The sequence below is a fragment of the Necator americanus genome, chromosome III, assembly GCF_031761385.1.
Source record: "Necator americanus strain Aroian chromosome III, whole genome shotgun sequence".
NCBI lineage: Eukaryota > Metazoa > Nematoda > Chromadorea > Rhabditida > Ancylostomatidae > Necator > Necator americanus.
In genome coordinates this window covers 39,892,999-39,898,998 of record NC_087373.1, presented here as the reverse complement: position 1 = coordinate 39,898,998, position 6,000 = coordinate 39,892,999, and positions in this window count along the sequence as shown.

The following is a 6,000-nucleotide window of genomic DNA, read 5'->3' as shown; positions in this document are numbered from 1 at the left end:
TACGGCAAAACCTATGGGTGTTTTCATATAGACAAAAAAATAATATTAGAAAAATGTCGCGGTAGTTGCAGTCACAAAGAAAAGCTCAGCTAGATGAACGAGTTGATCTGAGCAGGTCGATCCACACGGCCGCTTTTTTTCCTAGTTTTTTCTTAGGAGGTTCCGCTATTTAAGGGCCCGCGAAATTGTAGAAGAAAATGAAAAATTGCAGAAAGAAATTGCAGAAAATATCCAGCAAACAAATCTTTATTTTGGGAAATTTCATGATGGGAGGCAACCTGTTTTACCGATTACAAAAAATCAGAAAAAAGCATTTTATATTTCTATGTATAAATATAACTATTTTTTATGTACAGTATCATTTCTTTAAAAAAAAAACTGAAGAAAAGAATTAACGAATTTATTATTAACAATTAATATTAATTAGCAAAGAAAAATTTAAAAAATTCGCTCTTGTACTTCCATTTCCTTCTTCATATACAAAACTCCTGATAGTTTACAGAAGAGGAGAAATTCAGACAGGGAAAAATTCATTTGTGCTGGTACGTATGTAGAGGGGAAAAAAAGCGTGTAAGGCGTTGGTGAATCGTGTCGGTAATGCTGTCGAATCAACCAACGCATAGGTGGCGCCGCGTTTAGGTATAGATAGAGTGGAAAGCAGGCCAGAAAAACTCGAATTTCTCTAGAGCCGCTCGGTCGCTCGCTCGCTCGCACACACATACACACCAGCCCCGACGACCGTCGTCCTGATGCGCACCCCCCCCCCCCCCCCCCCCCACGAACGAAACCGGGTACGCGCACTCTCTTCGACGGGTCCTGACTGGCTGCTGGCTGGAGAAATACATACATAAAACGCGCCTGCTGACGGCTGGTTCGTTGGCTTTTTGTGTGACGGTATTTATCGATTTTTTTTTCCCTGCTGCTGCTACTTCTTCTGCTGCTGCTGCTGTCGCGACAAACATTTGAAACATTTTAAAAATGTTTCGACAAGAAACTCAACCGCTAGCTCTACACGGAGGGTCACGCGTACTCCTACTCCTTTATCACTACTAGTAAAATAACTTTAGACTAAACTGCAAGTAAAAACTAAAGAGTAAAGTACACATCTCACACTACAGTATCTCTACAGTAAATATATCAAGAGGCCTATCGAGTACTAAAACATATGAATCAGTAGAATCCCAACAAAAGTCCAACTATAACTGAACATGAAAAATTGAAGGCGAAAGAGAAACCCAAGTTTTTTTTCTACGAAAAAAAAACTACTTTTAATTAACTTAGATAATTAAGTAACTCTAAATAGTGAAAGAAATACATAATCAATAAGTTAGATACAAAAAAGTGTACTTTAAAATAGATCATGGAGGAGAACTGATGTTTGGTAAATCTCAAGGAAAATTAACCTCGGATTACTTCAGTTTTTTTTTTCTTGGAAGAGGTAAAATCACCCTCCGCCTCTTCGGTTATGTGATAATTTTGACCGAAATACTTAAGTACTATTGAATAAAAAACCGAAATAATTATATAAATTATACCATCGATTTTTATGGTTCCATAAAAAATAGTAAAAAATTATTTAAAAAACTAAGGTTTTGTAATATGTAAGTTATAAGTAGTAATAAGTTTATTACAAGTAAAAAATAAATAATCGTAAAATGGGATATAAAAGTTTAAGATAAAATAAGCACTAGTAACCAATTTATAGCACAAATCACTTGACTGATCAAAAAAAAAATGAAAATTCCAGACAGTTTGAGAAAACTTTCACGAAGGATTTTTTTCAGCACTAACCTGAAAAAAACAGACCTGCAGTGAAATCTGAGGACAATAGTTCCTAATCATCTTCCATTTCCAACCTAGCTCCCTTAATTTCATGAATCTAGCGATCAAAAACCAACATCGCTTAGAGTTTTCTTTTCTTTTGATCCTAGAAAGTAAGCAAGAAAAAAAAAACAAAGAAATAATGTTGCGATGACCACTCATTCACTAAAAGGAGAAAAAAAAACCTGCAATTTCTACTTGTTGCGTACGTGCTCAAAGATTCCGGATTATTCGAAAGAAAAACTTAACATTACGTGAGTCGGTACTGTAAACTTCGCATTCACGTGAAAAGTGCGCGTAAACCTCAGCACTCCTCGACTGGTAGCCAGACATTCAGCGTCTGTAGGATATCATCCCTCCTCCTCCTCCCGTTGTACCAGCTAATCGCATTAAGGAACTCAGTAATCAGTTTGTAAACTACATCAATAGTGAATCCATGAGCACGTTCATTTCGTTCCCAATCTATAAATAGCCGTAGCAAAACGGGAAGCGGAAGTGCTAGCGGGATCAGTCCGATAGGCGGGAGAACGGGCGAGCGGCCGCGGAAGGGCGGGCGGGGACCTGCAAAAAACAGACGAGGTTCTGTTCAGGTCAGTTCAATGTCGCACGAGCGGCGCCGAGGTTTTTTTTCACTCACTACGGGGTATGTGTCCACATGTGCGTGTGTGGGTGCGTGGGTGTGGTGACGGCTGATTCGATGGTGTTCGCTGCTTGGGAAAAGAGCTGTTGATGGAGCTCTAAGCACATATAGAGGAACGAAGTGTGGGTGAATCGTACGGATGGTGCCGGAATAGATCGTGGCCGTGGCAGAAAAGACACAGTGAGAGAGAAGAATGCATATTGAAGGACGCTGCATTGATTGATCCGATGAGACGATGAGAAGAAAAGATAGAAGAGAGACAGCGATGATGTGAAACAGAGATGTGTGTGGTGGGAGATGAACGACGAAGAAGGTGTGAGAAGAACCGGGGAGGGGGGGATGTGAGGCCGGTTACGATGAAGTATGAAAAGAACATCATCAATGGACAAGAGCCAGGCGGCGAAATGTAAATACACGCACAACTATGGAGTGCCGGCGAGGAACAAAAGCGGTCTAGAGTGACAGTGTCGCGGTGAAACATCTCTCGATCGGCCAACGTGTGTGTGTGTGAGCGAGCGCGCGACAACCTCAAAAAAACCTGGGAAATGAGGCGAAAAACGCGTGCGTCCGACTCAGGAACCACTAATTAGTGAGTTCGATCTAATTAACGGTGAAAAAGATGTCTGGATGGGGAATGGAGAAAGCCGCACTTTATCACATAAAATTATGTGAAACGCAAACTTCACTACACCATCGAAAACAACTGAAAAAGGATTTCCGTTGGTCTTTAAGGGAAATTTGACCGTAAGCGTCATCTAGATTCCAATTTTTATACATTTGAACCACAATAAATTTCATTTCACCTCACTTCTTTTTTGTTACTCTTCCTGAATTTTGATCAGTTTTTTCCTGGACAGACGGAAAAATGAGGATTATCTATCCGAAGACCAATTAGATCTCAATCCTCTAATATTGCTCAAAGTCTATGTTTTATAAAAAAAAATAGCTATCATCCTTTGAAATTTCTGACTAGCAAAAAATCGACAAAAAATACCATTTGGCGGGGTTTCGCTGATTATAATTCACTTGTTAATAACTTATTGATTTATACGATGAATATTTAATTAATTAGCTAATTAATTATTAATGCATAGGACTAATGGCAAGAAAACATCTGGCATTTTGATTTGCTACGAGAAAATAACCAAAAAAAGAAGCAATTAAGGTTATAGGCACCGTTATTCTGATGACGTCACAACCGTTTGAGAGCTCATGACTAAACAAACTGATAAACAAATAAACAAACAAAATAACTATAAAGAACATTGATGTTTCTCTCCACTGTGCTCCTTTTCTGACATTAAAGGTTTACTGGGAATTTTTCATCGGAAAATGGAAAATAAGAAATTTTTGAAAGGCGTAGGTTTTCAAAACACATCTTTACTCAAGGAAAAACCTCAATATCACATACTTGCGTCATTTACAGTACTCATCTGATTTATTATTCAATCGGATGAACTACGGGATTTATACATGGAAGAGCGATACCTGTACATAGGATAACTCGTCCATTATGCTATACTAAATCCTGAATATCAGGGGATTTTTAGGTGTTGCAATCGGTGTGATTGACGCACGAGCACCACACGGCTGTTCTCAATGACCTTTGCGCTCTGTCCTCCTCTGTGTTCAGTACAGTACCCATCCACCACCAGCACCGCCACCGCCACCACCACCACCACCATCACACTACGATCACCAGCGTAAGTAAGCAGACATCACAGAGTTCGGATCGAATGTATGGAGGTAGGTAGAGACGCAGAAGAATCCGCCACAAGGTCATCACTGATCATTCTGAAAACTCAAGGTGATTCCGTTGTAAAACACCATTCGAATGACGTCATAGTCTATCGAGTACGAGTACGAGAATGAAAAAGCAACGAAAGAAGCAGAAAAGCAACAAATTAGGAGAGTAGTTACTTGGCCAGCTGCCAACTCGCAAACGACCCTATTCATCAAATAATGAACCAATATGATAGTTAATGAATGTCGTCGACGATCGCAACATTTAAACGATCGATCGATCGAAGCGGCAAAGCGATCGGCAAACACATAAGCTCACGAAGACCGTTTCTAGGAGAGAAAGAGAGAGAGACCACAAGCAGCGGCGGTGAGCGAGCAGTCGAGAGACCTGCGAATATCATTCGCCGCCACGGAGAGCGTAGAGATGTAAAGAAAAATAATCGCAATTTACTGTGTCCTCTATCGGATATGTCCTTGGATCTTGTATACAGTACCCAAATGTCTCATTTATTAACAACAACAAAACGAATCCAGGCTGAATGTATGTGTGAGTGTGTGTGCGCTTCAAATGAGGTCAATGATCGAGTCCGCACGCACACACACACCGACACATAGTTCTGTTTTAGTGGAGGGGCGGTCCCGAAACGAAACAACCACAAATGTACAGTTTCGTATGTATGTATAGTTCAAAGAGCACAACAGAGAACTTGTTGGTGTCCTAGTGAGATGCTTATAGTTGGGCTTGGAGGGCGAATTCCATGAGGATTCGAGTTCATTGAGGCGCATATTTCAAAAATGTATGTTGTTCCTACTTTTTATTTTTTTCGAGGGCGCATTATTTTACTTATTTTTTAGCTTATTTATTTCTTCTGTACACATGTCGTCTACATTTTTACATATTTTAAATATATTTATTTCTTTTCTTAAAGATCAGCCCCTTCCAGCTATGAACCCTCAGAAGTGTCAGAGTTACTGATCACAATGGGACCGTGTAGGTATGCTTCTATTGTAGGTGGTCCCGAAGCGAAACCATATGTGAGGGCGAAACAATCCATTATTTCAATCTTGTGCCTCCTTATTTAGTTTTCCTACGTCATTTCGTGTTAAGACCGCCATTTCTTGGATTCTTTCTCCTTTCCTGGAGATAAGATCTCGGCGAGTTCATCTTCTTCCGAGTTTGAAGGGGCTGAAATCGAACGCAATCCACCCGGACAAACATCTTCACCGCTCAACAAAGAAAATCCTGGGTCTAGTTTTGGATCCCATAGTTAGAAGTGTGGAAGTGCAAATCGTTATTTACGATTAAAGAAAATTTTTTTCCAGTCGTTGTTTAGCACGTGTGGTTAAGTGATGGTGGCAGGAAAACAACAATTAAAAAAATTCAATTAAAAAATTTAAAAAAAAATTTGTTGTTAATTAACACATTAAATAGAGATAAAGTTCCCGCACCTCCCCGTTTGCAGTTCAAATCCTAATCACTGCATATTTCCTGTGTATTTTTGATAGGTATTGACTGCTTGGAAAAAAGAAACGCGTTAAATTTCAATCTAGTTTCTGCAATTGCGTACGTTTTAGAAGTAAAAATATGTGTTTAGCTGAATCTGTGGAAATAATAGGATTTAATAACTTATATGGATTCGGAATTCGCTTGCTGTGATTAGATTTTTGTGCTCTTCTTGCATAACCGTTATGAAAGCCGGGGGAAACATATCATAAGTCGCCGATTATTTGAACAGTGATCCAGAGGCAGAGGGGCCAGAGACCGTTGCTGACTGCTACCCGTCGGCGGTGGTGGT